The 17,090-nt window shown below is 36.9% G+C and overlaps 1 long non-coding RNA gene across 1 annotated transcript; it reads left to right on the top strand.

Annotated features, from left to right (window-relative positions):
• Positions 1-5,771: 5,771 nt before the first annotated feature.
• Positions 5,772-16,347, top strand: LOC128076107 (uncharacterized). Its single transcript, XR_008204251.1, has 3 exons — positions 5,772-5,817; positions 15,099-15,682; positions 16,234-16,347. It is a non-coding gene; the product is annotated as an uncharacterized LOC128076107 (long non-coding RNA).
• Positions 16,348-17,090: the final 743 nt, after the last annotated feature.

Raw genomic sequence — 17,090 nt, 5'->3', positions numbered from 1 at the left:
ATACTTTGAAAGATGAAAGCAGAAAGAGGAAATAATATGAAAACAGATGAAGATTAAAAAAATAAATCTCTCAAAATAAGAACAAAAAAATGCCTTTCAGGAGGAGCTTTCCCTCTCCACTTACCTCACACTGATGGCTTTTTGGAATAGCCAATTTCCATCAGCTCAGTGTTTTTAGAATTCAAACTATGTTTGAGTTCATTATTACTCTTATTACCACGAAAAGAGTTCTGGGCTGATGGATCTCTCACCGCCACCTCCCATCTATTTCAGGGTATTTGCTAAGAATATTGGGTAAATTCTGATCAACATCCAACATGCAGTTCTTAAACTTCAATCTTTAGGATAACAAATAAAACCCTAGGGAAGTGAAATGGAATAAGACCAGCTGATAAGAACTGCGCTAATATTTTCCACAAGTTTGGCCTTTTACTTTGTCAAGTAATGAGACTTTATATCTACAAATGTAGATTTTATACATGCATTTATATAAAACAGACACACTCTGTATGTGTGTGCATGTGTGCATGTGCTATGTACATGTATTTGTAAAGGCATGTGTATCTGTGTGTCTAAGCACTTATTGTAGTGAGAAGAGTCTGACATTAGTCTCACAGAAAGAAAAGACGTAGCTTGAGATAAAGCTCACTTTGAAGGCCACAGATCAAATGGTACATTTTCCTAGCAGATATCCAACCAAAAAATGACATACTGAAAGAGAAATCCCTCTGAAGAGGAAGTTTAGTTGAGTCAGAAGCATTCTGAGAAGTTAGACCAATGCTTGTGAAATGTTGTCTGGATGTTACTAGTGCCCAGACCACAATGATTTTCCTTTGCAAAGCAAGTCTGCTTCCTCAAAAGCACTTATAAAAGGTTTTTGAAGATTTAAGTGGAACTGTCTGGTGTAGTTCTGTGAGTGTGACTGATTTCCTTATTTCCCCAATTCAGAAAATGTCATTTCTGTGGCAAAACTCTAATGAGTAAATTTATCTTGGATACAGAAAGACCTGAGCAACCTGCTTTCTATTGTCTTCCTTCTTTTCTTCCCCAGGCAAGAAATTTGATCAGTTTTTTCATAGGCAGTTGACCAAAGGTTCTCCGGTCAGTGCAGAGATCTGAATTTGAGTCTTTCATGTCCTATACAGTTGCTCAAATAGAAAAATGCCTGGGCAAAGTAAGCCCTTCCTCTTTAGCATGAATGTTGTACCTTTAATCTAAAAATTCTCCTTGAAGATACTAAGCCAGTACATTTCCACAGAAAGTTATTGCCTTGGCAAAAGTATGTTTATTACAGAAAATGGAGTAACAGTGAAAAATCCTAATCAGTTATACTAACTGTTGTGATAAGAATTCGTTATTATGATGAATATATCCTGGAAATACTGGGGAAAAAAAAAGTCGGTTACGCAAAATGTCACTAGTAAGATTTCAATAACATGAGGTCTTTGCTGCTGTACTAAAGCATCATCTGATGACTAAGTGATCTGCAGTCCAGAAGCAGATAGGTGGCTTCCTGAGCTCTCCTGGCAGCTTTGCTTTGGAGACTGTTCTGAGATATTCTGCGTTAGACTTGTCAAGTAACAACACAGGAAATCTCTTCTTGCTTATTAGACCATATACTCATCTTGGATTCTTGGTTCAGAAGGATGTATCTTCATTGCTGCAGCTGCTTGCTGAGTATAGGCTGACTGATGTGGGTAATTTTAGCACATTTTAGCACATTTTAGCACGTTTCACATGGGACTAAAACTGTCTCCACTTTGAGAAATTTCTTTCACACCCCAGAGTGCAATGCAAGTCCAGAGCTGTGACACAGTTCCCTGAAAGGCAGACAAAACTTCCAGAACTGTAAGATGTCTCTTAGCGTCCTATGAGTGACTCCAGAGCAGTGACTATGCAGGAGCAGTTACCTAATTGCGGAACCATTCATGCAAACTGAAATAGAATTAGCACTCACATTTTAATCCAATCATTGTGTAGAACATTTGCAACCCTACCCATTTAAAAAGCAGCTCACAATTAATCTTCGCTTGCTGAAGTTTTCTTCTGTACATGGCATTTCACACTGAAATTGTAATTGCTGATACATGCTTATTTCATTAGGAGATCATTTTGTTTTGAAGTCGTTGTGCAGTTTCCTTTGAAACTGCAGGAGAAAACTTCTGCTTTTCTGTGTAAGTGCATGTGTGTGTGTGTGCCTTTGTTCTCATGCCTAATTCATTCTCATGTATCCATACGAGCTTAGGAGATCTGTTTTTAAAGGCGTCTCTCTGATAAATAAGTTTCTCTCTGCTCAATATTTTTTCCTGTCAAGGAAGTTAAGTTTAGCTCTCCTTCGTGTTAGAATAAAACACTGATGGATATTGGTTTGCATAGATCTCATAAGAAGCAGAAAAGATGATTTAATATTTTCTATTTGCAGTGGAGGAAAAGACTTGGAGAAAAATGACAGCATTCAAGATTTCTTGCCACTGCTAGACTGAAAATCAGTGTGATTTGTTGCTTTGCTTTAGTTACCTTTCTTTGGTTTTGCTTTCTGCTTTTTATATGATCACCACCAAATTTAAAAGTAATTAAGCTAAAACTTCACTAAAATAGGTGACATTATTTTCAGGCTCAGAAACTTCTGAATCAGTAAAAATTGGACTTGTGATGGTCTGCAGTACAGACATATTCTCTTCTTCTTCACTCAATTTACTGTTATCTTCATGTTTTTCTGTAGGGGGCAATAGGCAATAACAAATGCCTCCTCTCACACTCTTTAAATACAAACAGAAAAACTGCAGGCAAAATGTTGGCTTTACCAAGTCGACTAGAAGTCCAGAATGTGAATTACAGTCCTTTATTGTGGATCTTTATGTGTGTAAGATAAGAGATAACCTGCTATTAATCTAAAAAACGGGCTAAACATTTGTCCTGATTCTCCAAACTGTTCTGATTTTCCTATATGAAAGTTCTCTTTTGGTACTTCAAGGGAGTCCTATTTTCTGCATTGCTTAACACACACACACACACACACACACACACACAGTACATAAATTAAAGGAAGCCCAGGGGCACACTGTAATGCCAATAATAAAGGAGAAAGAAGCAGCCATTTAATATCTCTAACAGACAATTCTATATTAAATGAGCATGTTTCTTTTGAAACAGAACAGGCCCTGATCTGGAGAGGTATTTAAGAGGCATTTATTGTGTGGATGTGGTGGCTAGGGACATGGCTTAGTGGTGGTCTTGGCAGTGTTAGGTTGATGGTTGGAGTTGATGACCTCAAGAGTCTTTTCCAATCTAAATGATTCTATGACTCTGTGACCTTTGCAGTGAACACTTCACCTGCAAGTCTAGACCTGCTAACTCTCCAGGGGCCCAAGAGCTATTGCGTTAAAAACGAAAACAAAGCAAAGCAAACAAAAAAACCCCAAAACAACAACAAAAAACCCAACCAACCAAGCAACAAAAAAACAACAACAGCAAGCAAACCAACCAACCAACCAAAAAAAAAACCCCCCAAAAAAACCAAAAACACAACCCTAAAAACCACCCTGAGCATGCCAAAGATTTATTTGACTACTCTTCTGAATAATTCAGTTTTATAATAGGCAACATAGTTATCAGGGAGGGCAGAATAAAGTAGAAAAGAGTGATATACGTACTTCTGCCCACACATCTATGTGATGCAGATGTTTCAGCCCACTCAGTGACTGCAGCTGTGCTGAGCACAGTGGCCATTCCCTTTGGCTGTCCTTTCCACCCCCCCGTGTGGCTTCCCCTCCTCCTCCCGCAGCCTTTGCTGAGGTGCTGGCTTCTGCATTACCTAAGAGCCAGCATTATTTCCCTAAGCACAGAGCTCCCTAAATAGCGCCTTTACTCCTTCCAGTCCTGTTTGTTTTTCCCCTTGCTCAGCATGATTGTCAACAACCAACCTTTCTTTAATTAGCAATAGCAATATCGAGACATTTTGTATTTGAATAGCATTTGACATGATTTAGGATAGAATTCCTGCCAAAAAACTATGCTGCTGCATCCTTAACTTTGCCCTTCTGTGTGACCCAAGCAAAATCCCATGAAGGGAATTTCTTAGTCTTTCTCTAGGTCTCACAGCACATAGCCAAGAGGATTTTATCTTTAGTGGTTGTGCATGGCATGAAACATGAATATTAATAGGTGAGAAGAGGAAATGAAATTCAGATACAAGATTTTTCTTATTGGTTTTGATTGTTCCAAGTGAAAATACAAAACGCAAATATGAAGCTACTATAAACAATAAAACATAAAAGATAAAAAAGATAAAAGTGTATTACTAGGTTGTAGTACCAAAAAACTGTATACATGAATTGAAACATCAGAAGTGGCTTCAATTCCCATTCAAGCACAATGATGTCCTCCAGCACAGAAAAAAAGAAGTAACTAAATTTACAGATTGAAGTGGTTGTACATTGGTGTCAGGAATATATTTAGAATGCAGTATTCCTTCGAGGCTACTTTCTATGTCATGCAGTATCAGATTCCAGTGTGTTACATGGGAAGCAGTATTTCTCTGTAGGGTTTCTTATGCCAGGATGCTCCTCAGCAGTTTATTAACATAATTGGTTGGCTTTCCTTACATTTAGTATTCACTCTTTAGGAAGTTTTTCTACCAAAGATTCTTTGCTGTCATCCACATCTCTGTATAGATACTGACTTCATGTCCTTTTTACCTCATATTCTAGTTTGATTGAGATGGGATCACTAAATTCTGCATAGAGAAACAAGGACATCTCAAATCACCGGAAAGCAAATACGTTACTGCACTGTATTTGTAGCTTATTGAAATAAAAGAAAGACATTCATTATGAGCCTAATGTCCTTAAAAGGCAGTTTTAATATGTTTAGAGTTACTGCTCTCTGATCACCATGCAAGTGCTCTTTGAAGAATCTCATAAATCTTCAGGAGATGAAATTGTACTTTGCAATGAGGAGTCTTGAAGTAAGACTCTAGCATTTAAGAGATGAGACTTAACATGGAAATTTTTATTCCTTTCTTTCATTCGCTGCAAACCTGTTTAGCTTTGGGTAAGCACGCATTTTGCTGACCTTTTTCTTACAGTGTGTGATAGATCTATGACCTATTAGGTGTCTGGAGAATAAAACTCATTGCTAATTGTGATTGGATATTTCACCAGTAAGGCCCATGTAAGCATGTAGATAGACGTATGCTCAGATAACAGGTTGGCTGTATAAAAAAGGTAACTTCTTTATGTGAGAACTACTCCAAAAGCAATGCCTTCTATCTTATTATATTGGCCAATGACATCAAAGGTGAATTTTGGTAGATGGGAAGATTGAGCCTTAACATCAGTATTCTGTTCCATTTTGTTGCCACGTGACAGATGGCAGCAGGAGGCAGTCTGACAAAATGGTGTCTGATATGGAAATGTGTATGAAGCAAAGGGGTGGAATTGAATTCCTCCATGTTGAAAAAATGCTGCCAATTGATTTTCAGCAGTGCTTGCTGAATGTTTACAGAGAACAAAGAGTGGATGTGAGCATGGAGGTGTGGTGGGTGGTGTGTTTCAGCAGAGATGACAGTGATTTGAAAGAAAAGCAATGTTCTAGATGACTATGAACAGCTGCTGCAGGCTTTTATGAGTGTGGAATGAAGGCTCTTATTCACTGCTAGTGAAAATGCATAGCTAATGGTGATGGCTATGTTGGAAAAGATGTTTTGTGCTGAGAATTGGCTTTATCAAACAGTGTTATTGTGTTCTTTCTATCTGTTTCCATTTTCACAGAAATAAATAGAAGGCACAACTTTTGGAGAGATCTGCATTACATTGGGTAATGTAATATTTTTTGGAAGAATATCTAGGATCACAAATTTTAATTTCTCTCTTATGTGTAAATTAGGAATTACTGAGAACAGTTGATTTTCAGCACTTTCAAAACAGAAAAAGTGGAATGTGAATATTCTATATATTTTTTTTTACTTTGTAAAATAACTTGTATAAGTTGTAAAAGGTTCAGTGATTGCTTAAAGACTTCATATTTTCTTCAAGTTATTAATCTGCTGTTGAAAAACTTGTTTTTATTTTAATCCTTTTTGATTAAAAAAGTTATAATTCTTAGATGAAGGTGCAGGCAGTTTCCTAATCACTACTGTAAGAAAATTGTTTAGTTTCTTGTATGACAGCTAATAATAATGATAATTTGGGTCATCCTTGCCAGTGCAACGTACCCATCTCCACAATGCAGCCTGGCAGCTGTTTTGGCATGTTTGTAATAAAAATTAGAAGAGTTTAGCATAAAAAGAGTTTTTAGTGCTGTTTTTCTCTCAGCACTCTATTAGTCTGGTATAAGCTCCTAAATCACAAAGTGTTCCATTTCATACATAAGTTTTTCTCCCTCCTGTTTGGGTGCAGAGCCAATATGCTCTGTGCAGCAGTATGGCACACGGTCTAGTTTCCAGCCTTGATGGAAGGGCAGGAATGCTATAAGCTCAAGGCAAACAATACACTTTACATGGCCTGCCTTGATCAGTCAAAGGCCCAAGGCTACACTGAATTGTTTTTCTCACTGTTTCCCCTCTTGACCACAATGCCATGAGGTATCACCTTGATACTTTCTTCTAATAATGTTCCAACTTTATGAAATGAAAGTATGACATCGTGTCCAGATTAACTGTGTCAGCTTGTACTTCTAGGCACGAAAAGAATATGTTGTCAGAAGCATGGAGAAATACAATCCATTTAACCTACAGGTGATATGATCTTTAAAAGTAATGTGTAGCTCTGGGAGAACCAACAAGCAACCCCCTGAAGTGTGATTGTAATAGAAAATGAAGAGTCACAAAGTATTGACATACCTTGCAACTAGGAATCAAAGCTCAGCAATTTACCCAGAAAACTTTTACATCTACAGCTGCAGTGTACCTTGTTGTGACTAGCTGTTACATTCACACAATCCCTCATGAAATGTCTGTTCTACTTCAAGCAACTTTTTTAACATGGCACTAGTATCACTGTTTTCATGGTGTACAGAATTAGGCTTTTTCCACAACGCTTGGTGTGTGAAGTCATGAAACAGTTTAGGTATTTCTTCTAGGTCTGATTACAGAACACATTTTTGGGTTGTTTCTAGAAGTTTTCCTGTTCAGATGATCTTATTACCTGTGCCCCTTGAAGCTGTTCCTGCCAGTGTGAATTCATTAGTCCGCAAATGAGATTTATTAACTGGTGGTTCCCATTGAAGTCTGAAAGTGTGTGAGCAATGTTATTACCATCTATAGGAAAGAAAATCTCCTGTCAAAGCTCCTTTCATGGTATTTGAGGATGAGAACTTGATCTCTAGATAAATGCATGTTTATTAGATAAGATTGTCATCAATGAAACATTTAAGAATTTGCTGCTATAGGTGAGTGTGTGAAGGAAGGAGTGAGGGAGGAGGAACCTGAGCCAAGGGTTTGTAATTATTTTTCTGCAATGGGTCACGGGCAGTAATATCCCTTAGAGTTCTTCCACATATGCTCATATCTACCAAAGAATATTGTTTCATGGCAGACTTCGTTATATTTTTAGACAAAGTTAGATGAAAAAGTTATTTTGCTCATTTTAGAGCAACAGTCCAGACAGATTTGTATATTGTTTAACAAAATCAACAGAATTGCTAAAAATGACGGGAAAAAATAAAACTGAACCTATGTCACCCCTAACATATATGAAAAATAATATTTTTTCACACAATATCTTCCTCATGAAAGCTATCATTTGTAACATTTTTTTTTTCAGAGTTCTTGGCATTTATCAGTTAAAAACATCAAAATTAGAAAAAAATTATCCTTGGTTCTAATGTGAAAAAAAAATCTGTAAATAATTACAGAGAAATTATTGTTTCTATTGTTGAATATTAGAGAAATTCTTATATCAGAATTCTCAAGTGATAATGCTTTAAGAAAACAAACTCTTAATTCCCCACCAGGATTCACATCTTATTAGTAAGATGCAAGTTCAAATTAGATAGAGAATAACCTGTGTTCTGCTTTCCCTTGTATCTACATTCGATACGTATAACATACTGTTTGTAAGGCCTGACAGAAGGCTCAGCTTTTTAAGGAACAGAGACTGATAATCTTGGAAAGCATTTTCTTCAACTTCTGCTCCACTTTATTTAGGAATTTTGTGGCTACGGTATAGATGGGCTTCTAACATGCCCTGTTCTTCCACCCAGAAATGCTGCCAGATGGGATTAGAGGCCTTTGGTCATTTGCCCAGGATTCATGAATGATCATAAAATACTCAGAGCAGTAACGAGTTCTGAGAGCACTGCGGATGTCCAGAAATCCCATACAAATGGCCAGTGATCACGTAGGGATCAAAAGCATGTTGTGTGAATTAAAAATATTCCCATGTGAGTTCTGTAAAATGTTGTACCATACGTAGACCTTTAATATTCTCTTGCTATAACAAAAAAATAAAATCAAACGTATGGTCTCTTAAACAGGAAAAAAAAATGGTAGATTTCAGGAGCCATTTTTTCAGAGCTTAGCAGTAAAATAGTGTTGCATATAAAAATACAGGAGTGTATTTTTAATTCTAAGAAGCATTGTTGTTATATTCCATGCAATGGTATGATTTCAGCTTATCTTTCCCTTAACTGGGTTTTAAAAGAAGCAAGTTCTATGTCTAAGAAAGAAAATCACTGCAGAAGGTTCTGCAGGTATGAAAGCAGTGTGCTGTAATTTACACAGGAGCATTAGCAGCTGAACATCTTTGTGCTACAGCTAAGCAGGAGCAGAAAGATGCAGCACCTTTCTTTCAGTGCAGTGAAAATCTTTATGGTAAGCACAAGAATTACCTTTTTTCCCTCTTATTTCAGCTAGTGGAGGAACGAAAAAAGGACAAGTAGAGATGCTGAACAAGATCTAGTGGCAAGCCGTATCAGAGAAGAATACCACTTCTTGAATTTTTGAAATGCAAACATATTCATTTATGGTTTATAGTTAGGGAGCATAGGCACTTTGTGCAGGCAAATTAGTTTTCTAAGTGACTCTCAAGACAGAATATTCTTCATTATCATCTGTGGTCGTGTTCTGCCTAGTTTCTTTAACTCTCTCTAACAAGCCTTGGAGTTTGCAGAATCACAGGTTGGTTGAGGTTGGAAAGACTTCTGGAGATCATCTCATCCAAACCCACTGCCAGTGCTTGATCACTCTCATAGTAAAAAAGTGTTTCTTGATGTTCAGACAAAGCTTCTTGTGTTTCAGTTTGTGCCTGTTGTATTTATCTTGTCAGAGGTCAGCACTGAAATGTCTGTCTCTCTCTTCTTGACATGCTCTGTTCAGGTAAGTACTCACGTTAATAATACACACAACCTCTTCCTTAAGCTGAACAGTCCAACTCTCTCAGCCTTTCTTAGGTGGAGAGGAAATCCTCTTGTGGCCCTTCATTGGACTCTCTCCAGCATGGCCGTGGCTCTCTTATACTGGGGAGCCCAGCATTGGAAATTGCACTCCAGACGTGGCTTAACATTTGCTGAGTGTAGTAGAAGGAACATCTCCTTCAACCTGCTGCCAGTACTTTGCAGAATGGATAGTGCAAAGTTAGCCTCCTTTGCAGCCAGGGCATACTGCTGGCTGATATTTAATTTGGTGTGCACCACCATCCCTTCGATTCTGCCATGTCCACCTACATGGGCTTGTAGAGCTAACTGCATGGGGTTCCTCTCAGCTCATTTCTGCAGCCTGTCAAGGTCCCTCTGGATGGCAGCAGCACCTCTGATATATCAGCTCCCATGGAGAAGCATGACAAGGTTGTGTCATCTGCAACCCTGCTGAAGGTAAACTCTGCCCCATCACTTAGATCATTAATGAAGATGTTAATCAGGATTGGATTGCCACTAGCCCCTTCAGCCTGTTTTCAACTCACTCAATGAAAATTCTCCACATGAAAAGTAATCATTGTATTACTGATGATGGCATTTCATAATAGTAATTCTTTAAACAACAACCCATTTTTTCCCATAGTATTTCAGAATAAAAGTAAATATGATCAAAAAATTTTTGCTGTTGCATACAGTGAAGAGAAAATGCGGGATTAATGAAAATGATGAAAAAAGGATTAATAACTGTAACATTAATTCATTAAACAGCTTGTATCAAGTTTAGTAATTTCTTTTTGGAATCAAAAGTGAATGAGTTAGTGTAACAGGGAACAAGGCAAAGTGCACTTTTGTTGCAGAAAGGAGTTTCCTTTCATTTTCTACTTGTGTGTACCACATCTGATTTGTCTGTAACTCCCTAAGTTTTCCTGGCCAGATTCTTGGCTCAAATCAAGTTCATGAAAGCAATTATAAGGGGACTTTGCTCAGCAGGTTATCTGACCATCAGACTGTCAAAGGTAGAGGTAATTTCCAAGGACATAACAATTTTCCCTTACTTTAATTTGCCCTTTTAAAGTGTAGTGATATGATGGGCAGATGTATGGCAGATTAATTGCCTAGTGACAACCAAAGTGGCTGCAGTTCAGTGATGTGAGAAGTGATCCTGATATAAAACCTGCACCAGCAGAACTGTAGACTTAGGTGACCTAATGGGTCATTCTTATTTCTGATGCCCAGAAAAAAGTTATAGAACACGTAAATCAGTGTAATATCCTTCTAAGAGGGAAATGTTATAAATATAAATGATGTTAATTGTATATTTTAAGTCCACAATTTAGAACTTAGAATAGTTCTACTCTCTCTTACAAGATATGTCTAAATGCCAGTAGTTTTCATTCAGTGCAATGAAAATCTCAATGGCTAATCCAATGACTTTAGAATCAAATGGTTATTCATTTAGCTGGAGATGTAGAATGCTATAGTTGGAGTGGAAGATTATAGTTTCCATACCCTTTATTATGTGGTTTTGATAATGATCTGTTATGTCACATCATGGTTTCATTTCTCTAGGCTCTGGTATGGTGCATTTCTGTGTACACTTCTCATGACTGTACAAAAGAAATTGACATACTTCTCCCTTCCATTTGCAATATTCCCATAAGGAAAGAACAATTGCACAAAAATCACTGCTTTTTGCTTTAAAATTAAGTAACATAGATCTCACCACAATGGTTGTTGCTGACATTTATTTATGGCAGAACAACTGTGATAAGATGCCATCAAATTACTGCTGTGGCTGTGGGTGAGACACATGTCAAGTTTCTGCACTATGCATTGGATAAGAAATGCAAACTATCTAAGTGCACATTTGTAGGAAATGGCAAATGCGAAGGAATCCTTATACTGAAATGAAAGAGGATAGGAAACAGCCATGAGTTTTTAGCTTCAGCCAAAGCACTCCAATGTTCTGGTGCCTATTCACAGTAACTACTACTACAGCAACTCAAAGCACCTTCGGGGTGCAGATGGCTATGTTCAGAAAATGTATTAACATCATCTAACTATGAGAGGAGAAAGAACCCATCTCCACAGCGAAGAGACAAGTCATGTGAGGATGAGACAAGTCATATGAATATGAGAACAGCACTTTCTGTGATGGTGCCAGAGACACTTGGTGAAATGAGCAGAGCATGTTTCAGCTCACAGAGAGAACTCACAGAGAGAAACTCATTCCAAGATCACAGTAAACATCGAATTGATCTAAAAGAACAAGAACCTTGCTAAAGCTATTAACTCAGTGAAGCCATCATCTGTAACATCTGTGTGCCAAAAAGCAAGGAGTGGAACATCTGACATCATTAAAGAGAGACTCAATTGGTCACCCGTTACAGTGGTGGGAGAAATTAATCTCTGAAATTATTGAATTAGGATCAATATAGCATCCAAAGACTTTCTTAGTTTGGAAAGATAGTGCACAATAAGGTATTGTGTAAATTGGCAGTGCATCATTTTATTGGACACTAATTTTCTTCCCCGCTCTGTACAACAGAGTTTAGAAGTTTCTTCCTGATCCCTCAAGGTAAACAGGTGCATCACAAATGAAACAACTCCACAATGTAATAAAAGTTCAGGTGGGAAATCCTTCACAGCAAGAGACATTTCCCTAGGCATTGCTATGGCAACAGATGATTTTTAGATGAACTCATTGAATTTTTACTATTCAAAGCTGAACTGAACCTTTGAACTTGAAGAAATGAGTTTATAAATTGAGCCCATTCTGAAGTGTCCCAGGACCTGATTATACTCTTTGAAGGACACAGAAAGGGAATCTGTAATAAGCTTCCACCAACATTCAGTGCTACTCCATAACTGGTTATCTGCTCTTAGGCAGTGAAGAAAGAACAAGGAAAGGAGTCTCTCTGAAATGGCCTCTTAATACTATGTTTGGTTTGTGAAGTATCTGTAGCATCCCTTGATTAAGGCTAAGAGTATTGCTTCACTGGCAAAAAGGGTAAAAAGCAAATACTCAAGGCATGATTATTTCACCGGGGTTCTTACTTCACATTGGCTGAACTAAGCAGTAAATCAGTAATAACTTAAGTTCTAACTTGCGGTAGCAGTTTGAGTTAAATCTCAATACCTGAAAGGAGCTTCAAATCACCTTATTTGACTTAAAAATTTGCTTCTTCTTCGATACATTCCTTCACTGTGGTAACAGGATCTAGGTGATTTAGGATTGTGATTGCCATTTTGAAGAAGCATGAAGTTTGATTTTCAAAATCAGATGGTTGTCCATAACTGCTACAATTCTGACTCTTCAAGAATTGTAAACTTTAGGTATCTGGAATCTCAGTTTATTTCACAGAGTCTGGACAACCCACTTCACATTGTTCCAAAACGGCCTTATTGTCAGTCAGAGGTAGAAATGACAGCTTCCTAAATGTACCAGCATAACTATGCTAGGAATCATGTATTTCATTCTACTCTAGAGGACACAGAGAAGTTGTTCTTGTTTTTCTGACCTTACTCATGGATTTCCAAAGTTGTATTTCTCCTTAGAACTCTCTGGGAATCCCTGAAATGAGAGTAAACTTTCTGAGACAAGAATGCTGTGATTTTCTGTTTTATACCACACTTTAGTACTTCATTTTTCCTCTCAGTAGAGAATGTAGTGTGGAAATAACTTGTCCTCTTCAGTAGAATCATTTGTCTGCTTGACAACTATTCCCAACAGTTCTTTTTATCAACTTGGATAATATTTCTGAATTTTATCTTTGCTATGTGGAAGCAAATTATAAATGTATGCTTTGAGATGAAAGATTCCCATTGACTTTACCAGATTTTCATTATATATTATATAATCTCTCTTCTGTAAATCACTATATCCCTTCTCTTTTGGTCTCAAGGGACAATTGCTGAATCCCTTCACCTTTTAGAACTCTAATATCTTTCAGTCTGAAGAAAACATCAATAATGGAGTTATGGAGTTTCTTTTCTTAGACATGAAAGGAAAGAACAAAAAAAATTGTACTAAATACAATTAATTTGCAGTCCCCACATTTATAATTGATGTTAGATTGTCAGTCTTCTGGTCTTCGTCATTTTTTCATTTATTTCTTTGCCTATAACTTTTCTCCCACAGTGTGTGGCTTTCCATTTTCAAATCCAGTTTTGCTAATAATGTCACACACCACAGATTTTGAGTCATCCATTGAAGAATGATTAAACAGACTTAGCACTCATAAGCAACTACTTTAAACTATCCATAATTCTTTACTGTCTGACTCTGGAAGAGTATGACATTCTGAATGTCATTTTTACTTCTCATATGATATTTAGCTACATTTCCTTCCAACTCTGATTCAAATTCTCTGTCATGTAAAATCTAACAGGAAGGTAGGAAGGCTGTAGCAGAATCAAGAACTAAATTATTTCTTCCAAGCATACTGGTTAAGAACAATTATTTTTTTTCCACAGCATTTTGCTTTGCCACAATAGCGGTATTATGGAAAAAATAAAAATAAAAATTCTGCAACTGCCCAGAGATCCCATTATAGGAGCATATTTTTATTTTTTCCCAATTCCTAACCCTTTCAATTTTTACTTACCCTTGTTTTTATTTTTTATGCACTGGCTCATACCATAAGCTCAGAGGGTTCACGTAGATAAGCAGAGCCGATAGCATAAAGGACACTGTTCCCAATCAGTCTCTAGGCATTCCTGCACTACAAATCATGACATTACAGGATTTTTCTCTCTCTTGACTTGCTGCCATATCCAGACAATGGTTTATTATGAATCCTGCAAACTGCAGAACAACCTAGGAAAACTATCAAAGCACTAAGATGTTTTGACTGTAATCTCTTTGAGAGCTTGGTTTTATCACCACTATGATCAGAGTGCTCAGCATCTCACATGCAGGCTACTATCCCAAGGAGCCTAATCCCCCATTTCAATCCTTTTTAACCGGATTTTAATTAGGCCATGGTAATTTGTGTGTATGCATGCTCATATAGACAAATTACCATCATACACACTCACGAACACATGTATACACACACATAAGAAATAGTTTATTAAAAAACTCTTTTTTTTTTTTTTTTTCCCCCCTAAGCAAGCAGCTTCCACATGGCTTTAATTTCATGCTGGTAACACTGCACTACATATGCTCATTGCTTTATATATCCTGAAGCCATACCACATGGATCAAACATACTGGCAGCCTTCAGCTCAGTAGAAAAGCTACACAAAATAAAGATGATAAAAACAGCCTAAAGAAACTCTTTTGCTCTCAAGGAAAGACAATGCAAATGTAGGCAATAATATTAATGAATGCTACTTACAAATTTTTTCAGTTGTATAAATATTTTAATAATTATATGTGTATATAATAAAATATCTTCCAAGATATGATGGGACTGAGTAGAATTATATGTCAGAGGTACGTAGTCACATAAAGTGACTACAGTTATAAAGTCACGTTCTGAAAAGGTTCTTTTTCAGAGTGTGATTTTCATACGTTGTCAGATTTTGTTTGTGAACAAATACATTGCAATGCCAAGGTCTTGTGAAAGAGTCTGGTCAAAATTAGAAGTTCCAATCTGGAAAGTTATTCCCCTCATAGAAAATTATTTTAAAATATGTATTTAAAAAAAGCAGATTTTTTTTTCTTGAAGGACAATTTGTGATACTTTCTTTAGATGGCACAGTAAAGATTTTTATTTTCCTTTATGTACTCCGTCTAGGCAAGATACATGTGGAACCTCTGAGGTGAGGAACTACTTTCTGTGGGAGCTGCAGCATGGCTCAGGTGTGTCGACAAGTGCTTTAAATGAAGAGCAAGATCATGGTTCATCATATAGAAGCCCACATGAATGATTACTTTTAAATTTCTTTGATCTTGTTCATGAAAGTATTTAAAAACTTTGGTAGAGAATGTAAGAAAGGCAGTAATGGCTTCATTTTTCTTAATATGGATACAACAAGCTGCTACTGATTTAGCTCTTTGAAGACTGGGATTTGAGTAGAATAGCTGGAAAGGAACCTTCAAAGGCCATCCAGTCCCACTGCCTGACCACTTCAGCTTATGCAACGTGGCCACAGTAACAAGAAAGTCAATGTTTCCATTTAAAAGTGATTTCTATTTTTGAGGAGCCTAAAGGTCATCCAGGCATCTGGATATGCAGAGCTTTGGAAGAGCTGCTCCTCGATGTGGAGGATACTTTTGGATCTGGATGTTTAGCCTTCTTGAAAATCTGTCACTGTACATAGATTTCCTGAGATTTCTGGAAGAACTCAGCATGCTCCATGTACAAGTGATCTGCCCTGGGTAAGTAAATGTGCTTAAGGTAAAAATAAATAAATAAATAAATAAAATAAAATAAAAATTAAGGAAAAATATTTTATAAGGCAGTTTTAAAAAAGTACAAATCTTAACTAAAGCAATGGTTCCCTTTTTCTTGGTTGTCACTTATCTTAGGGGGATTATTTTGCTTTATTCTGTGAATTGTGTCTCAGGTTCAATTAACTGTTTAAATTTTGATAAAAAATATGGGGTACTCCACTGCTTTGGTGTCGTAGTTTATTTTGGTGGATTGTTTTACACCTTCCTTTCCATATGCTTTGGTGCTTGTATACTTGTTCCTCCACACTGTATAATCTATTTGCACTGTGATGTTACCAAATACCTAAGCATCTGTTACATGCATAGGACTTCTAGAAGTAAATTAAAAATGGAGTTTTCCCAGATGGTTGTACTGCTGTAATTAAGTAAAAACTGCTATTCCCAAGGTGTGCTTGATTCTGCTAATATCATCAGTACTGCTGTTGAATAATCAAGTGTGTTTACAAATAAAATTAGACTGGCTTTTTTTCTTCCAGAACAGCAGGGGTGAATCTTCTCTGGATACAAAACAATGAAGATGTATGGAAGAAGAATGGAATAATACATCAGCTGAATGCATGATCTCCATGATTATATGACAAAAGGAAAAAAAATAAGGTAGGATTGGTTAAGAAACTTAAAATGGCAATCCATTTTCTACCTTTCCAGACAGCTGCAAATCAAATACTTTTCCTGAGACTGAAGATGAAACAAAAGGAACAGATGTTGTTCCACTATTGGCAGATTAATTGAAAAATTAATGCAGGGCCTTGTTCTTAAAGAAAGGATCTTGTCAAAATTCCAAAATAGAATCAGAATATCCTGAGTTGGAGGGAACCCACACAGATCATAAAATCTAGCTGCTGGTTTCACATAGGACCACACAAAAATCAGACGTTATGTCTGACGGCATTGTCCAGAACTGCAGCAAACTCAGAGAAGTTTTAAATATCCCTTTGCTTATTAAGAAGTATTAACATATATCAAATTTATTACTTGTTTATTCAAATATTTATTTATTTATTAACATATCTCAAATGCTACTTTTCTTCCACTACTGTTTTTGTTTTTCAGCCCCTCAAACAATTTCTCTGACATCTCAGTCTACTGTGTTTTTTCAGTCACCTCTCATTCAGTAAGACTTTGTGAAACACTGACTTGTTGGTCTCAGGAGGGACATTTTCCCCACTGTTGCCAGGGCTGCTGGTGTTTTATGGTAACAAGGACTAAGGGGAGAACACTTGTCAGTGAAACATCTTGATAAACAGTCCTTTTGCTTCTGCAATTACCATTTTTCTTGATTACCAGGAAATAGGCACTTGATAAACATGTGGTTTCATTGTTTACCCATTCT

The sequence above is a fragment of the Tympanuchus pallidicinctus genome, unplaced genomic scaffold (genome assembly GCF_026119805.1).
Source record: "Tympanuchus pallidicinctus isolate F22 unplaced genomic scaffold, pur_lepc_1.0 scaffold13, whole genome shotgun sequence".
Classification (NCBI taxonomy): domain Eukaryota; kingdom Metazoa; phylum Chordata; class Aves; order Galliformes; family Phasianidae; genus Tympanuchus; species Tympanuchus pallidicinctus.
Note: the sequence above shows the minus strand (reverse complement) of the source record. Positions and strands in the feature narration are given on the sequence as shown.